Source organism: Macrobrachium nipponense, chromosome 29, assembly GCF_015104395.2.
Source record: "Macrobrachium nipponense isolate FS-2020 chromosome 29, ASM1510439v2, whole genome shotgun sequence".
NCBI classification, from domain to species: domain Eukaryota; kingdom Metazoa; phylum Arthropoda; class Malacostraca; order Decapoda; family Palaemonidae; genus Macrobrachium; species Macrobrachium nipponense.
The window spans coordinates 74,006,163-74,032,111 of NC_061092.1; the positions used below are offsets into that span (position 1 = coordinate 74,006,163).

General features: G+C 39.4%; 1 long non-coding RNA gene across 1 annotated transcript; it reads left to right on the forward strand.

The window, feature by feature from the left end:
• Positions 1–11,485: 11,485 nt before the first annotated feature.
• On the forward strand, positions 11,486–15,488 carry LOC135206289 (uncharacterized). Its single transcript, XR_010312730.1, has 3 exons — positions 11,486–11,863; positions 12,446–12,786; positions 13,111–15,488. It is a non-coding gene; the product is annotated as an uncharacterized LOC135206289 (long non-coding RNA).
• The last annotated feature ends 10,461 nt before the right edge of the window (positions 15,489–25,949 follow it).

Genomic DNA, 25,949 nt, shown 5'->3' on the forward strand with positions numbered 1-25,949 from the left:
GGGGAGAGTGGTGTCGGGGATAGAGTTCTTGTCGTTAAGCCGTCTTACAGGTTTTGGAATTCTAAAATTTAATTCAAACTGACAAGCTTCTTGCTTTTGCTGTACCGATGTCCTCAGCCTGGCTTTGCTACAACTGAAATGGGTGGGGGACTTGGGGTAAGGTGGGCCTGTTGCGACCCCGATGAGTGGACGAAGTACTAGATATGCTCGTGGATAGAGTGTATGGCTAACGAAAAGCTCCACTTGAAATATTTTCTTGTTTATCTTTAATGCCTGCGTGTTTTTAGTGTTTATCTAATATTATTCAACATTTACAAGAAGAAGGATTGGGTTAAACTCACTCTCTCTTGTAAATACATATAGAATGAAAAGGAGAGAGAGAGAGAGAGAGAGAGAGAGAGAGAGAGAGAGAGAGAGAGAGAGAGAGATGAGAGACTAGATGTTACTGAGGAATCAAAATAAAACTACTAGGGACAGAGAAAATGGAAAGTGAAGAAGGACTCCCAAACTTGGTGCAAACTTTTAACCATTCCCATATGGTAAACTTAATTCGTTTGCCAATGATAAACAATTGTTGATATTCAGAGGTTTCATGTATTCATGGTTGGGTTTGTATTCACTCTTGAATATACTGCAGAGGTTATTCCCTACACTCCGTTCATTACAATAATTATTACATGATATGGATAAACATATCTACTTGGTTTATATTTTCTAATATATTAATTGTGATAGATGTTTTATTCATGAAACTTACCTGTCAGATATATATATAGCTGTATTTTCTGACGTCCGACAGAATTTCAAAACTCGCGGCACACGTAGTGGGCGGCCAGGTGGTAGTACCCATTCCCGCCGCTGGGAGGCGGATATCAGGAACCATTCCCATTTTCTATTCATATTTTTTCTGTCGCCGGTGCTGGAAACAACTGTTTGCAAGTACCTCCGTTCTAAGAAGATTTTTGGAATATCTCGCTTGAAATTATCTGGATTGACTTTTGGTATCGACTCTGGATTGTTGGATTGGCACGCGTAATAGTGGATTGGTTTTTTATTTTGGATTGGCTTTTCTGTGTACATGATGTCGGGATCAAGTACAGGGAGTTCAGAGTGTGTGAGGAGTGAATGTAAGGTGAGGCTTCTTAAACCTTCAGTTGATCCTCACACAGTTTGTATGGAATGCAGGGGGCATGTTTGCTTGGTTGATGATCGGTGCAATGAATGCAAGGATTTGTCAGATGATAAATGGAAGATGTATGAGACCTATCGGCGTAAATTGGAGCGTGATAGAGTCAGGAGGTCTTCCTCCAAGAGCAGTTCTACAAAAGGTAAGGAATGTAATATTTCTCCTCCTCTAACACTGGTAGATTTTGTTCAACCTAATCCTGTGTTGTTGCCTTCGGGCCCTATTGCTGTGTCTGGAGAAGGTAATGCCCTTTCGCTGATTCTCGAGTCTATTTGCACTCTTGAATCGAAAGTGTTGGCCTTAGAAACTGGCCCTGTGAAAGTTTGTGATAGTGCCCCTAGTGTTGTGGAGGGGGCGTCAGATCGGCCCCATAATGCCTCTAGGCCTAGACCTCTATCGGACTCCCAGGACTCAGGGAGTGGGTATGTCGAAAGCCGCAAGAGGGTTACGGGGGCTCCCCACCGATCTGGCGTCCCTTCGGCAGGCCTTGTTGCTAAGTCCCAGGCTGCCAAGGAGCGCGTGTCCTGAAGGATTGCTTTTCGTCCTCCGAAGAGTCCTCCCCGCGCAAGGGGTGGAGTGCTCGGAGAGACTCTCGTCCGCTGAAAAGGACTTTTCGTTTTGAGGACACTTCACGTCCTATGTCACCGCTTTCTTCAGAGGACGCGTATGACGCTTTTCCTCCTCAGAAGAGAGGTAGAGTCTCAACCGACGAGGACGCTGGGTTGCGCGCACAGGCGTGTTCCCCTGAGATGCAGGTAGCTGTACCTGCGAGAAGGAAGGAGGCGTCCCCTCGCCCCTCGCCTTCTCGCAGGGTCAGTCCTGCCCCTTCTTCTTCGTCACCTACGAAGAAAATCCTTTTGTCCCTTCAGGACCAGATTTCGTCTCTCATGGCTCAAGACTCGCCCAGCGCAGTCGAGCCTAAGTGGAGAAAGGACGTCAGGCTGCCCGTCAAAAGAAAAGAGCGAAGTCAGTCTCCTTCTCTCTCGTCTCGTTCGTCTCTCTCTCCTCCTCCGGATCGTCACCGTTCTCGTTCTCCGAGTAGATCTTACGCTCAGCAGGACGCTTTGCGCTTTCGACAGGACTCTTTTGAGGACCTGGCAGGACGCTCGCCCCTTTCGAAGCAGGAACGCTTTGCGCTTTGCAAGGACGCTTTTGAGGACGCTCGGCAGGATGCTCGCCGTTCGAAGCAGGACGCTTTTCGGACGAGGCAGGACGCTTTTGAGGACGCTCAGCAGACGCTTGCCTGCTAAGCATACGCTTTTTGCGCCTCTCGTCAGGAAGCTCGTGCTTCCTCTCATAGGGACGTGTCCTAGTAGTAAGACAGTTCCCCGTTGTTTCAAAGGACGCTCTACGTTCACAAGATGTCCGTCCTTCAAAGGATCGTCGTAAGGGCGAGTCCGTGCCTGAAGCGGTGACTTCCAATCAGCGGAAGTCTTTGTTTAGGCCTAAGCCTGCTGGACATACGCCCTCTCCGGATGGACGTTCTCCAGTTCCTCTTAGAGAAGAAGGGGAACTTAGTAGTCCAGCGAGTTCAGTCGAAGAAGAACCTCCTGTAGCTTCGGCTGTCTCAGACTATAAGGTTCTTGTGCGGCTGTTACGTTCGTCTTCGGGGATAAGTTTCAGCCGGCAGCCCCTAGGTCTCCTCCCTCTCAACTTTCGTCTTCTAAGTCAGTCAAGACTCCTGAGTTTGTCCGATGAAGACGTCGCTTTCAACCAAGAGGGCTTTCAAGAAGCTCCAAGATTTTATGTCTCGAAGGAAGGACCAGGGCAAGACCAACTTTCGCCCTTACCTCCCTCTAGACTCTCCGGGAAAGGAAGCATTTAGTATGAACCAAGGAGGAGGACGTGGGGGTAAAGGTACCTTCGTCCGCTCTTGGGGACTTCTCCAGTTTAGTGGACGCTCAGAGAGGTCCCTCTTTATCATCTGCAAAGGTGTCCTGGACTCCTGTGGAGACGGACCACCACTTGAAGGGACTGCTGCGCACTTTGGGTGTCTTCAATTTCTTAGACTGGTGCTTGGGAGTTTTGGACCTTCAGTCTAGAAGCCCTGATTCTCTCAGTCTGGGGGAGCTGTCCAGCGTGTTGTCGTGTATGGACAAGGCCGTCAGGGATGGTTCGGAAGAGCTGGTTTCTCATTTTGGAACAGCTTTCCTGAAGAAAAGAGCTCTTCTATGTAATTTTACCGCTAAGTCGGTTTCTCCCGCTCAGAAAGCGGAATTGCTCTTTGCGCCTCTTTCGACCATCTCTTCCCCAGGCTATGGTGAAAGATCTTGCAACGAGTTTGCAGGAGAAGGCGACCCAGGACCTCTTGGCACAGTCTTCAAGGCGCCCAGCAGTTCCTTCTACATCTTCGTTCGTTAAACCCCCGAAGAAAGTCAAACACTTTTGCGGGGCACCCCCCTCGAGAGCAGCTCCTCGAGGGAGAGGTTTTTCGAGAGGAAGAGCTTCATTTAAGCCAAAATCTACCAAATGAAGATCTTGTCCTTCAGACGCCAGTCGGGCCAGGCTGAAGTTCTTGCTTAGGCATGGAGGCAGAGAGGGGCGGACCCTTGGACTCTGAAGATTGTAGAGCAAGGGTACAAGATCCCTTTTTACATCCTACCTCCTTTAACATCAACTCCCAGAGACCTCTCTCCGACTTATCAGGGAGAGAAGAAAAGTATCCTTTTCGATCTTTTAGACCAGATGGTCGAAAAAAGAGCGGTGGAGCAAGTCGTGGACCTGGGGTCACCGGGCTTCTACAACAGGATTTTCCTGGTGCCGAAGCAGTCGTCGGGTTGGCGACCAGTCCTGGATGTGAGCAGGCTCAATCTTTTTGTGGAGAAAAACAAGTTCGAAATGGAGACGCCTCAGTCGGTGCTAGGAGCCTTGAGACCTGGCGACTGGATGGTGTCTCTGGACCTGCAGACGCGTACTTTTCACGTCCCCGTCCACCCTCTTTCAAGGAAGTACCTGAGATTCGTCTTAGGCAACAGGGTTTGGCAATTCAGAGCCCTTTGTTTCGGTCTCAGCTCGGCCCCGATGGTTTTTACAGTTATAATGAGGAATGTAGCGAGGTGGCTCCATTCTTCAGGGATCAGGATATCCCTCTACCTCGACGATTGGCTGATCAGAGCGTCGTCGAGAAGAAAATGTCTGGAGGACCTTCAGTCGACGTTAGCCCTAGCAAAGTCCCTGGGTCTTTTAGTCAACTCCGAAAAGTCACATCTGACCCCGACACAGTCCATCGTGTATCTGGGGATTCAGATGGATTCAGTGGCTTTTCGGGTGTTTCCATCCCAGGAACGTCAGCAGCTGGGTTTAGAGAAAGTCGCAGCCTTCGTAGGGAGAGAAGCTTGTTCGGCGAGGGAATGGATGAGTCTGCTGGGCACCATTTCCTCGCTGGAAAAGTTTGTCTCGTTGGGAAGACTGCACCTCCTCTTCAATTTTTCCTTGCGGAAGAATGGAAAGCGAAGGAGGACCTGAATGCGATCCTAAGGATCTCAAAACACGTGAAAGACCACTTAAGATGGTGGCTCGACCCTCAGAAGTGCGAGAGGGCTTATCCCTAAAATCTTCTGAGCCCCCGACCTAGTGTTGTTCTCAGACGCTTCCATTTCCGGTTGGGGAGCAACACTAGGAGGGGAGGAAGTGTCAGGCTCCTGGAGAGGGGAACAGGTAGCCTGGCACATCAATGTAAAGGAACTGGCAGCGATCTTCCTGTCGCTGCAGTTCTTCGAAGGCAAAGTGTCAGGCAAGGTCATTCAAGTCAACTCGGACACAAGTACCACAGCCCTTTGCATATCTGAAGAATCAGGGAGGAACTCACTCCCGATCCCTTTTTCTCCTTGCGAGGGAAGTTCTGCTATGGGCAGACGTAAGGCAGATCAAGATCCTGACGAGATTCGTGGCAGGGGTACAGAATGTCAGGGCGGACCTTCTCAGTCGTCGAAATCAAATTCTGCCAACAGAGTGGACCTTGCACCAGGAAGTCTGTCAGCAATTATGGAGACTGTGGGGACGTCCTCTAGTCGACCTGTTCGCTACGTCGAGGACGAAGAGGCTTCCTTTGTATTGCTCCCACGGTCCTGGATCCAGGGGCAATTGCGGTGGACGCGTTGCTCTGGAGCTGGACAGACTAGATCTTTACGCCTTTTCCCCCATTCAAGATCATGGGGGGGGGAAGTCATGAGGAAGTTCGCAGCTTCAGAAGGGACAAGGTTGACTCTGATTGCCCCGATGTGGCCAGCAAGAGAGTGGTTCACAGAGGTCATGACTTTCCTTGTGGACTTCCCAAGAACGTTGCCCTGGAGGAGAGATCTACTAAACAGCCTCACTTCAAAAGGTATCACCAAAACCTCTCCGCTCTGGCTCGACTGCGTTCAGACTATCGAAAAGTTGGCCAGAGCGAGAGGCTTTTCGAAAGCAGCTGCGAGAGCAATCGCTAATGCTTCGAACGAGCCTCTTCAAGAGCTGTCTACCAATCTAAGTGGGCCTCCTTCAGGGCATGGTGCAAAAAGGAAGGAATTTCCTCTTCCACGACCTCTGTGAACCAGATAGCAGATTTCTTGCTCTATTTAAGAAATGTGCAGAAATTGGCAGTTCCTACAATTAAAAGGTTATAGGAGTATGTTGTCGCCGTTTTTCGACACAGAGGACTGGACCTCCTGACAACAAGGATCTACAAGATCTCTTAAGTTCACGTTCGAAACCTCCAAGATTCAACAGGCAAGACCCCTCATGGAATCTCAATGTGGTTCTGAAGCATCTAATGTTAAGTCCCTTTGAGCCTCTCCACGAAGCTTCTTCTACGGGACTTGACGAAGAAAGCGCTTTTCCTAACTTCTCTGGCGACGGCGAAGAGAGTTAGTGAAATCCAAGCGTTCAGTAGCCTAGTGGGCTTCAAGGGGACAACGCTGTCTGCTCTTGAGCCCGACTTTCTTGGCAAACACATGGAGAACCCGTCTGAATCCTTGGCCCAAGAGCTTTGAGATCAAAGGTATGTCGGGTCTCGTGGGTCAAGAACCAGAGAGAGCCCTGTGCCCTGTCAGGGCTCTCAAGTTCTATGTTCATAGAACTAAGAGATAAGAGGTCCCTCAGGTAATCTCTGGTGCTCGGTGAAGAGACCCAGATTTGCCTGTTGTCGAGAATGCTGTGGGCTTTCTTTTTGAGGACGTCATTAAAGAGGCTCATTCATCTTGCCAGAAGACTGATTTGAGCCTCTTTAAAGTGAAAGCTCACGAAGTCAGAGCCGTAGCTACTTCTCTTGCCTTCCAAAGGAATATGTCTATCAAAGATATCCTTGATAGCACCTTTTGGAGGAGCAATTCCGTATTCGCCTCACATTACCTCCGGGATGTGAGAACGATTTACGAGAACTGTAGTTCTTTGGGGCCATTACATTTCGGCAGACACAGTTTTGGGGGCTGAAGGTAGCTCTCTCCCTATCCCTTAGCTTAGTTTAGGTTAGTTTTATTGTTGTGTTTTTGGTTGATGGTGAGATCTTCTGTGGAAATCTCCATTCTTTAGTTTAACTGTCAGGGGTTTTTTTGGTGTTAGTTGGTCAGGTGGTGGTTGGTTGCTGTGTTACTCCCATATGTTTGGCTCGATGGTCTTGTCACATTGAGGTCACGTCCCCGTTGACAGAGCATCCAGAGTGCACCAGCACTACAGGTCTACACCTGGCTGGCAACTCTGATAAAAGCAGAAGCAGGCTTAAGTGACAGTAATCACAGAGTCTACTTTGCTAACAGGTAAGGAACCAAGAAGTACATCATTTACTTAATTTAAGTTTCCTAAAAAATCCTATTCTGTCTCTTCCCACCATCCGAAGGTGGGATTCAGCTATATATATATCTGACAGGTAAGTTTCATGAACAAAATGTTATTGTTATAATACAATTAAGTTTGTTCATACTTACCTGGCAGATATATATAATTAGAGTGCCCACCCTCCTCCCCTCAGGAGACAAAGGGTCTGAATAAAATATGATAAAACTGGGAATGGTTCCTGATATCCGCCTCCCAGCGGCGGGAATGGGTACTACCACCTGGCCGCCCACTACATGTGCCGCGAGTTTTGAAATTCTGTTGGACTTCAGAAAATACAGCTATATATATATCTGCCAGGTAAGTATGAACAAACCTAATTGTATTATAACAATAACATTTTAATGTCATACGGACAGAAATTCCTTTTGCTCTTATCATTCGTGTGAGGATAAGAGACAGACGTCTCTATTGTTAAACAGCCCCTTCAGTCATTTACCTTTCCATTGTGGAAAGAGTTATTTGGAGAAATGTAGTTTGATGATATTGTCCTAGGGTTCTCTTTTTAGATAATTTTTTAAGAAAAAATCAGGATAGCGAAATTCCCTTTAGATTTTGAACTCCTTTAAAATATCAAAATCACCATTCTAATAAATAAATTATAATAATCATGACCTGGGGCTAAACGATATGCATAGGTCTGTTTACGATTTTATTTACATCATACGGCATGGAAGTTCAGCGAAAGCTATGGGGTAATCCAAATATACACACTCAATTTTTACATTTATTTTTAATATTAGTGAGAAGTCCAGCCACCTTCCTTCTAGATCACCTCTTGCAATCTGTTAGGCATAGAAGATTCATGGTTTCTGACGATCTGTGGTCGGTTGTGGAAGAGCTTCCATTGTGTTCCCAGAGGTTCATAAGTTGATCTGGTCTTCTCTCCCTCTCAGGCTCCCAACATTTTACCAAATTAGCCTAAATATTCTCAGTGAGGTTCATGTCTGTTACCTTACTTGGCCAGTCAATGAAATAATTATTATCTTTTGATTATAATATTACCCTTGCTTATAATTATTATAGTCTGACTGTTATTAATGATTTTAAAAACTCACCTTATATTACTCGGTCTTCAGTTATGTATTCTGCCGTGACTTCTGCTAGTAAAAGACCTTTCGTCACTGCATACGACTCGAGACCAAAATTCCATATCCTCCCCCACAAACTGTTTAACGAAGGCATGCCTATCAGCACAATGCCGAGAAATTCCTTCTTGGCAAGAATTCTATGAGGTATTCCTGCCTCATGCAGACGTCTTCGCAGCGTCATAACCTAAACATTTAATGCCAGACGTTCACAAATAGCAATAGTATTGGTAAAAGGATCTTCTTATGCTGCTCGTCGAATGTCGCCGTTACCCTCACGGGTGGTCATTCGTGGTGGAGGTCTTCAAACTGAAATACGTAATTAACATGCAGATACCTAGATAATCAAGATTAATTATGGCCTGTTTACTTATGGGAACGCTATTTGGTATTCTGGGAAGTAAAGAGAAAGAATCACTATTATAGTTCAACAGGACCAAGGCAACTGTAATTTAGGTTTCATAATTTCACGGGTTTATAAGGTTTATAGTTTAAAAAATAAATAAATAAATGAAATAAATAAATGCTATCCAAAGTCGGTCAATTTCCCAGTCTAAGCTTGCCTCCTTTTCCATTTATTTACTGTTGTAGGGGAGACGTCAAGACGCTGTGCAACAGCACCTATTGAAAGCCCACTTTCTCGTAGAGCGACGATCTGCACCCAGAGAACAATATGTTGCTGTTCATTTGGAGACTATAACGAATACTACTAGCAGAGGACAGAAGCCCTATAAAAATTTATACAATACCTCAGTCTAGCCATGACTGGGTGACAAACTTGTTAGCATGTAATGGAGGTGCTGTAGCAGTGATATCGTGATCACCGAACAAAGGGATATATTAAATCACACGATTACTGGGACTGATTGATTGATTGGCTGTTACTGGCATTGCAACATCTCAGGTCATTACTATCATTGTCAATTGTCTGTTTGTAACACTGTTTACTAAAGGTGGTGCTGTTCCTCTCTTAACGTGAATTCCACTAATCAGCTTTCGAGCTGTTTTAGTGTATAAGAGGTTGGAGGAGGCAAACTTGTAATAAGCATTAATCCTCATAGATGAATAAACATTATCCTAATGCAGGGGTTGTTACATAGCATTACATTTCCCCAAACGATATATCATTATTTTCCCTTTTACGGAAAGCAACGCGTAAATTGTAAAAAATTTAGGTTGTTTTCCTTCAGATACCACCGAGGAAACATTTACGAAGTGGCCAGGAGTGGCTTGTAACCGTAAACGTGTGGGCCTGGATTTCCTTACATGGTATATGTGATATCACCAAGACTGAAGGGTTTCACCAGTGAAAAATACGTTAAAATTCTTCAGAATTTCTTCCTCCCTTCACTTCACCAGCGGAATTATCCCTTTCCACCTAGTCCTGTCATTTTCATTCATGACGGCTGCCCCATCCATACGGCCAGAATAGTCCAGGAATGGTTTCAAGGTCGAGAGGATTTGAATTGGTTGCCTGGCCAAATAAGGGTGCAGAACCACATAGATCCCGAGATAGATAAAGTCTATTTATTAAAGATTGAACAATTCACGGGTGCCCAGAGAGAAGCCGAAGTGCAGTGGAAAAAGAACTGATTTCTAATCAGTTTTCTCCCATGTATACATAAATTTTTTTTTATTATTGTTCCCATTATTTTTATGCTGATCCATTTCGTATGAAGTAGCTACTGTCGCATATCTTCTGTAATATAAGCTGGTTAGGGGTAATCACGTTTGCTTTATGTCTATGACAATTAGAATCATAATTACCTGACCTGTTATCGAATTACAATTACAACTTCAATGATACTGAAATACAAAACTCAAATATTGGAAAAACAAAATCACAAAACTTTTTGCACAAAAAAAAGGAAATAAATAGAATCAAATTTTTTTTTAGAATTGGTAGCTGGCTTGTTAAGATTCTCCCTTAATAATATTATAAATAAATTGGTTAGCGACTCAAAACATCTCTCTATTGCATTTGGTTAAGATGAGTTCTCGAAAAGTAAGAGGGCTGCTCTAGGATAAAAATTTCAAATAAAGTACTTTATTATTTGAACTTCTCAGTTACAATTACAATTACCATTAAGTATAAATAAAAAAACAACCGCAATTACAGTTAACTTCAAAACGTGTAATTAAAAACATCTCAGACAATTACTCCAAGCCTGAATAAAAGGTAATGTTTATTTGTAATTGGTAAAGCTCTCTTACTGTGGGGTTCACAGACAGTGCAGTCACGTTTTTGGTCAATAACACTGTAATGAAGACTGGTATCAGTGCGAGATTTTGCTGTAATTTTTCGGTATAATCAAGGCTTTAACTCTAATGAATGTCCGGTAAAAATGCTCAATTTCTATTTGTAACACATAGAGCAACTATAACCAGTTACCTATTCAAACCAATCTGTAGGCAATTGGCGGCTCTCTCTTTGCTAAAAAAAAAAAAAAAAAAAAAAAAAAAAAAAAAAAGTTGAAAAGTTGGGTGACAAACGGATTTCTGCTACTAGGACGACAGTTATTTTCCTAGGCGGCCATCTCTTCTTCACCTTCGTAATAAAAGCATATGGCTGATGCCCGAGTCCAAATGAAGATTGCGAAGGAGGTAACCAAACACAAGTATAACAGTAGCTTTACCATCAATCACAGTGTCTATCGTTCTACTACTCCACCACACATGCAGATATCTCTCACTCTAATAATTATGATCATTTACTCCCAACCCAAGTCAATAGTCACTAAAGAAAGAAAAAAAATTTGATCTTAAGATAAATATAGTAATAGCTACTACTACTGCTTAATATTGTTCCCTTGTTTTCACGTAGACCAAAAGTAATATATCCATGCCTAAGGTACAGTAGTACGGTACGGAATTTGCACATTTTTTCCGTACCTGAACTATACCGTACCGTACTTTGGTAAAATCGTCGTTCCGTCATTCCGTACCGTACACTTTGGCTAAATATCAACCGTGTCGTACCGTACCGTAATGCCAGCCTTCCTGGCAGGTAATAACCGAGTGAATCGTTAGATATAAACAACATTGTAAATTATTATTATTAGATTAGATAGATGGATAGATAAAAAAATAGTACAAAATATACTTAAACTGAACTAACATTCAGAGAGAGAGAGAAAAGGGAGGGGGAGGAGAGGTGAGGGAAGGAAGAGGAAGTGGGTGGAGGGAGAGGGTAGGCGAAGATTTTTTTATACTGTTGTGTTCATATCCATTTCTGGCTAATCGAGCCTTTTGCCTCTTCGTACAGGACAAGTGTCTATTCTTTATAATTTGTGATTCATGACACTTATAAATTACGGTACTGGTGTAGTACACTAAAGCAAAATCTCGTACTTAAACGAATCTTAGTTACAGATAAATAGGTTTGAGAATTCGCGAACATTTTACGAAGCAGTGCTCAACAAGTATTCAGTTCTCAATGTAATTATTAACAGGAACAATAATTACGTGAGCATATTATATTTAACAGTAGTATCTTTATTTCATACCATGGTGATTATGATCCCTATTGGCTAATCCTACAATCAAGGAACGATATAATGATATATGAAGCATGGTATTGTTTTACTCGACTCGAAACAGAGTCTGAATCCCAACGGAGGTGAGGTCGTCAGCAGGATTTTTAAAAGGGTCAGCCTTCATAACCACTCACCATGAATCAAAGGGACACAAATCTGGCGCTGCGAGGACGAATTGTCACTTTATGTGACAATAGCTTCTCGATACCAGCCATGGGAGGAGAGTGGGAACTTGAACGACTTGCGTAAGTAGTTTATGCTGAATGATTGGTGGATATGTTACATTGTTCATGGTTATTTAATCTTGCTTATTTAATATGAAAGTTTCTTTCTTAAATGTATTTCGTCTCGCTATTATACCTTTGGTTAGACTACAGATATCCACAGCCATTCCAACACCACAGTAATATTTCAGGTGCACCTCCATAATTCCACGCCGGTGGGTGGTTGGCCCTTGCCGACCTCAACCATGAACAAAGTTAGATAGTCGATTGAGTTGTCTCGATAAAATTAAGCCTATAAGAGCATTTTATTTGTGCCCTCCCCATCACAGTCATTGTCTCTCTTATGATAACTATAGTTTATTTATTAAATGTCATTTCAGTGATGGCTCAGGAATGATTTACAGTTTTAATAACTACCAACCAAATTGAGAATATTATGGATATATGTAATCTCGTTCTATTTGATATGCTTTTGAAACCAAAAATATACGGCCATGTTTACTAAATTATGATCAATCCATAGAGTACAAAATTCGAAGAATCTAGAATTGATTGCGATGTTATATAAATTATAAGTTAAACATTTAAGATATGTTCTCTTAGCTAGGCACGGAAAACCACCCCAGCTGAGGATGACGCCATTATCAGGGCAGTCGAGAGCAACCCTTAACCAATGCCGAGGCCATTCATGAAGACCTTGGATTAGAAGTGTTATCGATGACGGTACGACGCACATTCCATGCTGCTGGGATTCATCACGGAACTCCAGCGACAAAGGAGCTCTTGACCTGAGTGACATAAGGCTGGAAGGCTTGATTTTGCCCAACGTCATGCTGATAAGGGTTTGGACTTTTGGGGCAGGGTCATCTTTACTGACAAGAAGTGCTTCTCATCCACATCGCATGGGAAGCTGGATTGTTGGTGAACAAATAGAACTCAGTATGGTAAGCAAAATCATTACTTCCATCAATTATCAACTGCATTCTTCTTTATATTAATTATTAATCTTCAGATTTTGTTCCACGGAAGTGGACTGTCAAAATACATAAAGGGAGTAGACATAAATAAGAGTGCTATTTCTTAGATAAATATTAGGTAAGGGACAGTGGCATCATTTGCTCTTTTTCCTCAAATATAATATATCAAATAAATAATTACACAATAGAATTCTTTCATTGTTGTTCATCACTGAGAATTTAAATTCTCCAAAGGTATATATATATATATATGATTTATATTACACACCCCCATTTTTTTCTCTCATTCAGATATGAACCCCATAACATCGTTGAGGTGGTTCAATCCAGCCATGTCACCTGCAACGTATGGGCTGGGTGTGTCTGCATGGTATGGGTGATGTGTTCCGTATCAAGGGACGATTTACAGCAGCTAAGTATGTTGAGCTGCTGCAAACCTCCTTCTTGCCTTCGTTACGAGAAAGGAATTTTCCCTTCCCACCAGGGCCCATCCTGTTCACACTGCTCATGTTGTTCAAGTGTGGTTTGCCAGCCAGGATAACCTGCTTCTTCTTGAATGGTCGAGCAAAGGAGCAGATATGAATGTGATTGAACACGTGTGGGCCCAGATGGTGAATACATGGAAAATGGAACATGAGAGAACAACACAGCAACTCAAGGCTCACATCAACTCTCAGTGGGAAATTTGTAGACGGAGACCGCAGCAAATTTTCAACCTTGTTCATTCGATGCCCGACAGATTGAGGGAAGTGAGAGAGAGGGTGGATAGTCAAGGTATTAGATTGTATAATATAAATGTTATATTTTTTTGTAATACAACATAAAATGTTCTCATTTTGTTTTCACTAGTTATTTGATTATGTTTTAATAAACATAATTCACAACAAGTTTTATTATAACCATAATATTCTTGATATAATATTTAAAGTATCTGTAAAAAAATGGCATAATGCCTCCATACAATATTGAGAGTACTGCAGTAAACTTCCCTACTTACTCAGCCCCCACATGTTTTTTATGTCTTCCTAATCACCGTTTCTTGTTAACAGCATTGAATTATAGAACTGAATGACTCACCGAGCACTATTTTCATACAGTGAGGTCGGTAACAGTATTGGCAAATTGCCTTACCTGTATACTTTTTTCACTGTGGCGTGGCCGATACAAATATGATACTTCGCCACTTATTTTCACTTATTAGTTTCTTGGAGTCTATTAAAATAGTTTCCATTATTTGAAATATAATGCTTTATATCCTACTAATATTTTCAATGTATCTTGGGTTAAAACTTAAGTTATATGAACAGGAGTAAAAATGTGGCATATTTTTTGGCCGTCGTTGTCGTTTCTGAGTATAGGGGTTATATGCTCTGTGGGACATTTTAAAAGGTAACTGTCAATTCAGTAGATGATACTCTCTTTATGTCAGCAACTATAAGGAAAGCCCAAATGACTTCACCTATCACCTGAGGTCAACGAAATATATAGTCTATAATATATCAGTGCACACATAATTTTAGAAAAAAACAACAGTTAACCCTTAAAAGGTCAACCACGTCATATGACGTGTTGCAGAAGTCATCCCACACATGTTGTTTACGGCATGTGACGTTCTTAAGTTTTTAATTTTGTGCGCCTTCATAGCTTATTGTATCAATATTGGTTCTGTACTACCTAGTGCCTTATTAGAGGTCTTGCTGGCCGTTTGCACTGCTCGTCTTCCATTTGTATGAACTGCGCGGGGGAGAGGAGGTAAGGGTGGCCTAGGAGGTTGTCAGAAACGTCAAACCAGCTAATCCTGTGGCAAAGGATTGGTGGCGATAATTTTTTGCCGCACACCTTCGATTTTGATGATAGTATACAGGAATAAAGTTTTGTTAGTCTATTTTTAATGATTCTATAATGGAACTGACTGTAGAGAGATCCAATCGTTAATTTCATGTTATGAAATTGGGTAATATATCAAGAAAACACTCAAGGGAACAAAGAGTTTATGACATTACAGTATCAGAGATGAGAAATTTCTTTGCTTTGGCTATGCTTATGGGTATTGTCAGAAAGGGCAATCTTCGATATTATTGGGTCACTAATCCTCTCCTGAATACACTAATGACATATCAGAACTGCATACTGAGCACAGGGGTTTTTCTTGTCACTAAGTTAACTAGTATATCTGAGGGAGAGAGATATAAGTTAGCTAGTATAAGAGAGAGAGAGAGAGAGAGAGGAGCTAAGTGTCGGAGACTCAACAAATTCATTGAATTTTTGGGTATATTCAATCATTTGCTGCTGCGCTTCTCTTTATAGCTTCCTATTATATTATTGGTAGGAAACGCACTGCAACCGATGCTGTAAACTTGGCTTACCTGATAAGGTTAAAATATCCTGTTATGATGTTCGTGATTTTCGGCAATACCAATATAACTTTAAAATGTTGATCAATTTTAAGTATTGTGTAATGAATATGACCGATATATAATAATAGACACAGTTGTAAGATAACGTCTTGGCCGAAAGTTAAATGGAACCTTAATAAACAAACTTATATTACAAGTGTGACAACAGTCTTCATTACAACGATATAAACTAATCAGATTTTTTTTTTACTCCTTGTGTGTGTGTGTGTGTCTTTCTCCAACCATACCTAATAACTCCTCCCACCAAACGAACTCCAGAACTTATTGGTGGAACTCTTGTTAGCAGAGAAGGGGTTCTCCCCCCCATCTCCCTCAGTAAACACTGTTACCATGTAATTTTTCGAAGTCTCGAAAGACGGTGTACCAGGGAAACCTGTGTTCAACTGTACATTCGTTGCCAGTGTTCCAAGAAGAGGTCTTCAAATTATTTGAAAATCGAACCACTCTTGCAGTATGATATGAGAATGGTGAATGGCATCTAATCTTGAAGGTCAAGCCAAAGATCAAGAACACTGAACATTTACCAGTAGAGGAATAGCATATCCAAGAGGAGAACGTACGACGTAGCTGGACTTCAAGGTACGTTATGCTATCTCATATATCCTTTTAAGCACTGTCCAAATATCCGTCTAGGCACTGTCCATTATTTTCAGCATGACTTGGGCGTGGATTATTTACACGAGAATCATAAAACCTCGCTTGACTAGGGTCCCACACCTGTCAATACGGCTGAAAAGACACAGAAAAGAAGCAATTACCCAACTGTGGCACGTTAAGCTATAATTAATGTTAAAACAAAATTTTTCACAGCACTGATGGTTGATTTTACAATTCTTACGTTTGTTGTGTTGCTCAAAAGCAGACTGGTTGAAGTAGAAAAACCACCACACGAAGTAAAATTTTGAATAAAGAAAACCCAAGGAATCAAGAAATAACAAAATTCCAAGGATTCCAAAATGCCCTGCCCTCTGGCGACTAGAGTTATATACTAAATTTTATTTTATAAGAAAATTTCTAAATTTCCTTTACATGCCCCCGCACTAAGACAAATATAAGTCATTATATTTATATTCAAATTCTATTAAAGATTCTCATTATACCCAGCATCTACTTAAGAAATCAGCCAAAATATTGTCTATTCCCTTAATATACACTACAGTATATTTGTATTGCTGTAAATATAGTGACCAACGTAACAATCTCCCATTCTTGCCTTTGAAATGTTCAAGGTAAGACAAAGGTCTGTGGTCACATTCAACAATGAATTGTTTACCGACAAGGTAATATTCAAATTTCTTAATGGCAAAAACCAAACTTAAACATTCCTTTTCAATAACTGAATAATTTAGTTCGGATTTATTTAATTTTCTTCCAGCATAGGTTATTGGATGGGGAACTTTATTCCAATACTGCAGTAAAACAGCTCCTATGCAATTCTGGGAGGCGTCACTGCGAACAACAAAAGTTTCTGTTATGTCAGGTAACTAGTATATCTGAGGGAGAGAGATATAAGTTAGCTAGTATAAGAGAGAGAAATCTAGATCAGATTCAAAATAATGCTTCAGGGTGTCAAACTGCCGTTTAAGTTCAATAGATAACTCAAATTTATCGGGCTGGTTTTTCTTTAGTAAATTTGAGAGGTCAGAAGTAATTGATGAAATATTAGGGATAAATCTTTGATAAAAATTGCAAGTACCTAAAAAGGACTGAAGTTCTTTCTTGCACTTAGGATAATTAATTTCCATGATTTTACTGCACTTATCTGGATCTGGATAAATACAATTCTTAGAAATCTTAAAACCTAAGTAGGTTATGGAAGGTAAACCAAAACGACATTTCGATGGCTTAGCAGTTAAACCATGTATCTCAAGTGAAGTTAATACATTATTCAAAATCTGAAGGTGTTCTGGCCAGTCCTTTGAGAAATAAGTATATTATCAAAGTATAAACTTATTCCCTTGACACCCTCAAAAACTCTTCTCATAAGTCTGATATACGAAGCACAAGCAGTGGATAACCCAAAAGGCATCCTAGTGAATTGCATCAATCCTTTAGAGGTCTGGAAAGCAGTATATATTGATGGCTATTCGGATGCAAAACAATTTGGTAGTAAGCTTTAGTAATATCTATTTCTGAAAAGTAAATGGCACCTGTAAACTTAAAGAAATCTTTATCAATTAGTGGCATTGGCTCACAATCAAAGACAGTTATTGAATTCAATGCACGGAAATCTAGTGCTAACCTATAAGTCTCATCAGGTTTCTTAATCATGACAACCGGATTACAATAAGGGGAATCAGAAGGTTCTATGATACTTAGCTTAACCCTCTTACGCCGACTGGACGTATTTTACGTCGACATTTTTTGTCTCCCGTGTGCCGACTGGACGTATTTTACGTCGACTTACAAAAGTTTTTTTTTAAATTCGCGGAAAAATACTTATAGGCCTACCAGCCTAAAACTTTTAAATCACACGCCTTGGGGGATGCTGGGAGTTCACGGATCAAGGTGTTGTTTTGTTTACAATCGTTACGCAGGCGCGCAAGCGTGAATTTCTTTCTTGCCGCACTAAAAAGTATCTGTGACACATCTCGGAAATTATTTCGTCACTTTGACATAATTTTTGTACCATTGTAAATTAGCCGTTACATGAAGTATTATATATGAAAATGTGCGCATTTTTATGTAGAATACAACAATAAAATACTCATGATTGTAGCTTTTATCAGTTTTGAGATATTTTCATATGAATAACAATAATTGCCAAAATTTCAACCTTCGGTCAACTTTGACTCTACCGAAATGGTTGAAAAACGCAATTGTAAGCTAAAACTCTTATATTTTAGTAATATTCAATCATTTACCTTAATTTTGCAACTAATTGGAAGTCTCTAGCACAATATTTCGATTTATGGTGAATTTATGAAAAAACTTTTTCCTTACGTCCGCGCGGTAACTCTTCCGAAAAAAATCATACATGCGATTGTGGTAATGTTTGCACCATTTTAAAATTAGCCGTTATATAAAGTTTTATATATGGAAATATGCGCAATTTCATGCACAATACAACTAAAAACAACCCATGGTTGTAGCTTTTATCAGTTTTGAGATTTTTTTCATATAAATAACGATAATTGCCAAAATTTCAACCTTTGGTCAACTTTGACTCTACCGAAATGGTCGAAAAACGCAATTGTAAGCTAAAACGCTTATATTCTAGTAATATTCAAGCATTTACCTTCATTTTGCAACAAATTGGAAGTCTCTAGCACAGTACTTCGATTTATGGTGAATTTATGAAAAAAATAAAATTTTCTTTACGTCCGCGCTGTAACTCTTCCGAAAAAATTATACGTGCGATTGTGGTAATGTTTGCACCATTTTAAATTAGCCGTTACATACAGTTTTATATATGAAAATGTGCGCAATTTCATTTAGAATACAACAAAAAATAATTGAAGGTTGTAGCTTTTCTCATTTTTGAAATATTTGCATATAAATCACGATAAATAGAAAAAAACCACGTTCGGTCAACTTTGACTCTACCGAAATGGTCGGAAAACGCAATTGTAAAATATTTAGATTTATGGTGAATTTAAAAAAAAATCTTTCCTTCCCTCAGCGCGTGGATTCTCTGCCACAAATCTCCGAAATGCGTACGTACCATTCTCGGAATATTTGCTCCGTTTCATATTAGGCATTTCATAGAGTTTTATATATGAAAATGTGCGCAATTTCATGTAGAATAAAACGAAAAATATTTGAAGGTTGTAGCTTTTCTTATTTCCGAAATAATTGCATATAAAAAAAATATATATAAAAAATTCGACATTCGGTCAACTTTAACTCGTCAGATATGGTCGAAAAATGCAATTGTAAGCTAATACTCTTAAATTATAGCAATATTCAATCATTTGTCTTCATTTTGAAAGAAACTGGAAGTCTCTAGGACAATATTTAGATTTATGGTGAATATTTGAAAAAAATATTTGTTTACGTCCGCGCGTTACGAATTCATGCATTATTTTGTGATAATATTTTCTCTGTGTTGCTTTTATCGTTTTACAATGTGTTATATACCGAAATGATCGCAATTTAGTGTACATTACAACGAAAAAAAAGTAACTTGTTACTTTTAACCGTTTTGTGCACAACGCGATTTAAATACAATTATATATGAAATTTCGTTTTTGCACTATCATATATCGCATTATTTATATATGATAATGATAATATTTTTCATTTCTGATGATTGCATACTAAACTTCAGCCAATGACAAAAAAAGGAGCCCAAAATGAACTCTTAATCTTCAAAACTAAGCGTGCTGTGGTTTTATGAAAAAAATATTTTTTCCGCTTCCGCGCTCACTCCGAAACACCTCCGGCACACGGGAGACAATTTTTTTTTTACCGCTTCGGCGTAAGAGGGTTAAGTAAATTATTAACTTCAGATTCAAATTCATTACTCAAATGGACAGGAACAGGGTAAAGCCTTGATTTTAGAGGTTCATTAGTCGTAAGTCTAATTGTATGCATAACCGTAGAAGTACAGTCAGGGATATCTGAGAAAATCTTTCCAAATTTACTTAGAATTACTTTTAATTCTGTAATCATTGGACTAGTTAAAGATTCACCAAGTTGGTAAAGATCTTTAGAAGTTTCAGAACCTAAAGAAGTTTCAGAACCTACTGTTGGTAGTTCTGTATCAGAAGAATCTTCAACAATACAAAAGTTAAAAATCACATTAGATGAAGTTAACCTCTTCTAGTACTTCTCTAGATGATAAACCATCAAAAGTATTCAAGCAAAACATAGATTCTAACATACTTCTTTAAAAGATTAACATGGAAAACTTTAGCTTTTCCTTTAACATCCAGAACATAATCCACTTTATTTAATTTTCTTAGAACTTTGTAAGGACCTTGGCAAGCTAATAACAGCTTGTTATACGTATCCGGCAGCATTACTAAAACTTCATCACCTGTAACAAAAGATCTATTAGCACTATGAGCATCAAAGTAAGTTTTATATTGTTTCATAGCAACTTTTGTATTTTCTGCTGTAATTTGAGCAGTCTCTTCTAGTCTCGAACGAAGATCAAGAAGAAATTGGTAGTAAGTTTGCGTATCATCCGAAATCTTTCCATTTGACCACAATTCATGCAATATGCCCAATGGACCTCGAGCTTGGCGCCCATATAAAAGTTCAAATGGAGAGAAACCGCTAGTGTCTGTAGGAATCTCTCTCATTGCAAAAAGAGCACAAGGAAGATATCTATCCCATTCGTTAGGTCTAAGATAGCAAAACTTCTTTAAAATAGATTTTAGGATGGAGTGCTGTCTCTCTATTTTTCCGTTAGCCATCGGATGGTACGGAGTGGTAAACACAGGTTTTATACCAATTAGCTCATACACCTTACCCATCAAGTCTGAAGTGAATTGAGCCCCTCTGTCGGAAACAATGACTTTAGGAATTCCTACCCTAGAGAAGATGGTCACTAGTGCCTCTGCTATATCTATAGAAGTTATATTTTTTAGGGGGACTGCTTCTGGAAAGGAAATAGCATAATCTACAAGAGTTAATAAATAAGAGCAACCTGAAGATGATCTTGGCTTTATAGGCCCAACGATATCCACTGCTACTTTCTCAAAAGGTACGGAAATCACAGGCATTTTAACTAGTTCTGCCTTTTTTAGCCTACCCTTTGAAGCAAACCTCTGACATACATCACAACTCCTACAAAAGTCATAAATGTCAACACTCATGCCTGGCCAGAAGTAAAGTGAAGAAATTTTCTGATAAGTTATTGAGAAGGGGGACTCATGAGCTACTTCTAAGACTATTTTCCTAAGCTGGTTAGGTACGACTAGAAAAGACTTGCCCGCAAGTTGACTGTTAGTCGAGTCTAAGATTCTCTTTAATAAAATGTTATTGTCATATTCAAAAGTGTACATATGATTTTTACGAGTGAAAACTGTACCATCCTTAGCATGATCCCTAATATCCTTCAAAGTAGCACACTCTTCTTGATATTTCACAAAATCACTGTTATTAACGTTTAAATCTTTTACAGCAGGTAGTAACAAAGGATGTACAGGAATTCTTTTATATTCCTTACTAGACTTAGATCTGGTGACTACAGATACTGAATCGCACTTTTCTCTCGCAGCATGGAAAGTATCTTTAGAATCTGGCATAGTAGCTCCTTTAACATTACCAATCATAACCGAACAACAATCAATAGGTGCAACTACTACATCTGTCCACCCCTTAAAAAATTGACAATCAAGAAACGCCCTAGGTAATCAGAAACTGTACATTTAGGTAGTTTATCAGGTTGGATATTTGGAAAAATTTTGTCTGACACCATGATGCGAGTACAACCTGTATCTCTCAAAATTGTAGAAACATTAAGTCCATTAACTATACCTGCACCAAGATTACGATCATTACGTGTTAAACCCCTCTTAATTACCTCCTCTGCTTTGGGAGACTTGGGACAATTTTTAGCATAATGTCCACGGTCACCACAAGTAAAGCAAATTGTATTCTTCATTTGTATTTTATCTTTAGTTGGAATGAAGGTAGCTTTAGTTTCTGGTTTTTGTTCTATTTGGACTTTCTTACTCACAGATTTATTGCTATTTTTTTTCTCTAGTTCTGTTAGGATAGCAATCATGAGCTCCACAATATAAATCAGCCTTTCTTGCCATTTCTGTAGCATTAGTAAAGCCTTGTTCCATAAGGAATAACCTAATATATTTAGGAATGGCAGACATAAATTGGTTGGTTATAATGAAATCTCTCAGACTGTCATAGTTCTTGTCAATTTTAGCACTATCTATCCAAAAGTCAAAGAGGCGGTAAAGGTTAGTAAGATACTGCATAAAATTTTCATCTTTAAATTTAGCATACCTAAATTCTCTACGATACTGTTCTGTAGTTTTACGAAATGCTTTCAAAATAGCATCTTTTAATTTATCATAATCCTTGCAAACCTCATCAGGTAGAGTAGAGTAAACATTAAGTGCATCACCCGAAAATAAAAGAGCTAACCTACTATGAGATGCAGGGTCTCTGTAACACAGTTTTTTGGACTTTGCTCCTGGTCAAAGCATCGGATGTAGCTGAAAGTTGAAATATGTATATTTTACAACCACACACAAATTTTGTCAGCATTAACAATAACCTAAACCCGATAGTTTTAATTTTTATAGAGTAAAAATGATCTAGCCGACGCCATGGCCAATGATTACGAGCCAAGAGTCGAAAAACATTCGTTACGTAAGCAAGGTAAACAAACACGTTTTGACTAAATGTTGCCCCGCCCATCCACCAGACAGAAATTCCATCGGCTCTGAAACCCAAAGACTTTATGAATGGCGGAACGATACATAGATGTGGGTGGGGTATCAGTGCTAGCGTAGTAATACTACTGTAGCAGTAGTGCCGGAACAGTATAGCAGTAATATACATGAATTAAACGTTTAGTCCAACTGCTGGGATCCTTGAGGATCATTTAGCACTTCTTACAACTACTCGAGAAATTGGTTTTTATAGCCAGAAGTTAAATTTTCTAATCCAACAATGCCCATGGTAGCCTTCAGTGTTATCCTGAATTATAACGAGGCGAAAGTGGGTGGAGCCTCATGAAGTCACCATTCTGATGATAATTATTGGTGAAGGTTTAAAGCCAATATATGGTACCGGCTATTTTTTTTTCAGTAAATAGGTAGATAGCCAATAAATAAAAATTGCTTGACATTATATATAGCAGTTATCAAATCAAGCTTGTCTACTATGTTTTTGATAATTACCAACTATTCCCTACATCTTGTCAATCTGATTGTCACCTATAAAGTAGACTGTAATTTCTCTGGAAACTTATTTTGGGAGTTAGACTAATAATCGAAGTGTTTTTGTATTTACTAACATATTTTGTTGGTTTGTTCATTATGACAATTATCAGTGGAGAGGTTCCAGAGTTCATAAAGGTGTACTGCTTTGCTTGTATTTAAATTTGTATGTCATTGTTGCCAGAGGTTTAGCCTTCGTTACGTATAGCCAATCATCCATCGAGAAAGAGGGAAGAAATGCTGTCATAAGTTATGTAACGAGTGCGTTCGAAACCTTTTCTCTGAGTAAGTTGGCCCGTCTTCAAAAAAGGTCACTTTTACATTATAAGTACCAAATTTATTCAACCTACGTAGTGCAGAATACACTCAAAATTTATGTGTTGATATAATATGTATTCTGAATAAGCGTTATATTTATGAAATGCATAGATAAAAAGTTATTGCGAAAAAACCGTGTTACAGAGGCCCTGAATCTCATAGTAGGTGCCCATAATTCCTTAGGCCATCCACTCAGCTTTGCTAAATTTTCAAACCTTATCAGATAAGCTGTAATGTCTTCACCACTTTCATACAGTTTCAATTTAGGAATAGCAACGGAGAAACTATCCTGAGCATTAGTAGACTGTGGACTAATACTATGGAGGCTACTTAACTTTTTATTTTCTAATTCAAGTCTTTCATATTCCAGTTTCCTGTCCTCCTCTTCTTTCTTACTGTTTCTATCTAATAATCTATCCTCCCTTTCACGGTTCTCCTTTTCTTTCATCTCTTCTCGTTCTATCCTTTTATTTTATATGCTCAGTCTTTCCTTAAATTTGGTATCAGCAAAACTCATTAATTCCTTGCCACTCAACTGTAACTCTTTACCTATCTTAATCCAAAACTCAAAAGTTAATTCACTCAGGGAACTAGCCATGTTTAATAATGGTAAACAAAAAATTGTATAAGAAAAAAAATATTACGATTATAATTAAGACTCACGCCAAATCTCAATCTATTCACTCATCTACACTAAAGCACTGATTATTCAGATGGAACTACCACCTAAATTCAGTAAAAGATAAGTTCATTCTTATCCACAGTTTAAAGCTTCGAGGGATTAGCTTACACCAAGACAAATACAAGAAAATATCTAACAGTATCTATCCTATAATTGACTAAAACAGCTCCACTAACCTCACTCAGGTAAGGGGTATATCTTACCTAACCTAACAGGAAATCCTTGGCAAACAGCACTAGTACCCTAGTACTAGTGCTGTTTGCCGAGGATACGTGAACCCGCCAGAACTCTGAAAGCCTATTCCACTTCACAAGTACCTATACTTGTGAGAACACACAAACAAAATTCCAAATCATAACCAAAAATAAGTGCTAAACTTAAGTGCCCAATTTGGGTAATATACGTTCTATTTCAGTCTTGTTTATGCCAAACAATGTTTCCCCATGAATGCCAACATGTAATCCCGGGTCTGGGCACCAAATGTAAGGGAGAAGGGAATATGTAAGGGAGAGAGAAAGCTAGAAATCTGAGGTTCGACAGGAAGAATGGATCACAATAAATGGCAAATATAGAAGAAAACAATGAATGGGATAAAAAGCCAACATATAAAAAGTAATTATATATAATTATCAACTAATTACATACGATACTCAACTTAGGCATTAAATGGTGTATAAGAGACAATAAGTACATTCGTTGCCGGTGTTCCAAGAGGTCTTCAAATTATTTGAAAATCGAACCACTCTTGCAGTATGATATGAGAATGGTGAATGGCATCTAATCTTGAAGGTCAAGCCAAAGATCAAGAACACTGAACATTTACCAGTAGAGGAATAGCATATCCAAGAGGAGAACGTACGACGTAGCTGGACTTCAAGGTACGTTATGCTATCTCATATATCCTTCTAAGCACTGTCCAAATATCCGTCTAGGCACTGTCCATTATTTTCAGCATGACTTGGGCGTGGAGATTATTTACACGAGAATCATAAAACCTCGCTTGACTAGGGTCCCACGCCTGTCAATACGGCTGAAAAGACACAGAAAAGAAGCAATTACCCAACTGTGGCACGTTAAGCTATAATTAATGTTAAAACAAAATTTTTCACTGCACTGATGGTTGATTTTACAAATCTTACGTTTGTTGTGTTGCTCAAAAGCAGACTGGTTGAAGTAGAAAAACCACCACACGAAGTAAAATTTTGAATAAAGAAAACCCAAGGAATCAAGAAATAACAAAATTCCAAGGATTCCAAAATGCCCTGCCCTCTGGCGACTAGAGTTATATACTAAATTTTATTTTATAACAAAATTTCTAACTTTCCTTTACACATTAGTACGCGCATCAAAGAAATCAGCTCTTATTAGTACGCGCGTACAAATGGGGTCTTACACGAGCATACTAACTGGTGCAAAAGTTCCAGAGTTCATAAGGCAGTCACTCCTAAAATGTTCTTTGGAAATTCACCCTTTTGTCAAAGGCACTTAGGACAAAGGTGGAATATTATGTCAACGCTGCATACGACCTTCTGAACATGTTTTGAAAAACTGCGTACTAATTGGGAAAACCCATATTATTTGATCCAATTAGTACGCACCCGTCTCCCCCCCACCCCCTTCCATGTATTTTTTTTCTTCTTGGTGTCAGAGGCTAATTTAATCCCTCATCTTTATATCTGAAAGCAAACAAGAAAGAAAGCTATCAGTTATATATCTTAAAAGTGGTTTCTTCAGAAATTTCTACTCTTACATTTCTCCTAAGGAAATGTAAAAATTGTTGGATATTTTCACAAAATATTTTTTGTTCATGAAACTTACCTGTCAGATATATTTATATATATAGCTGTATTCTCCGAA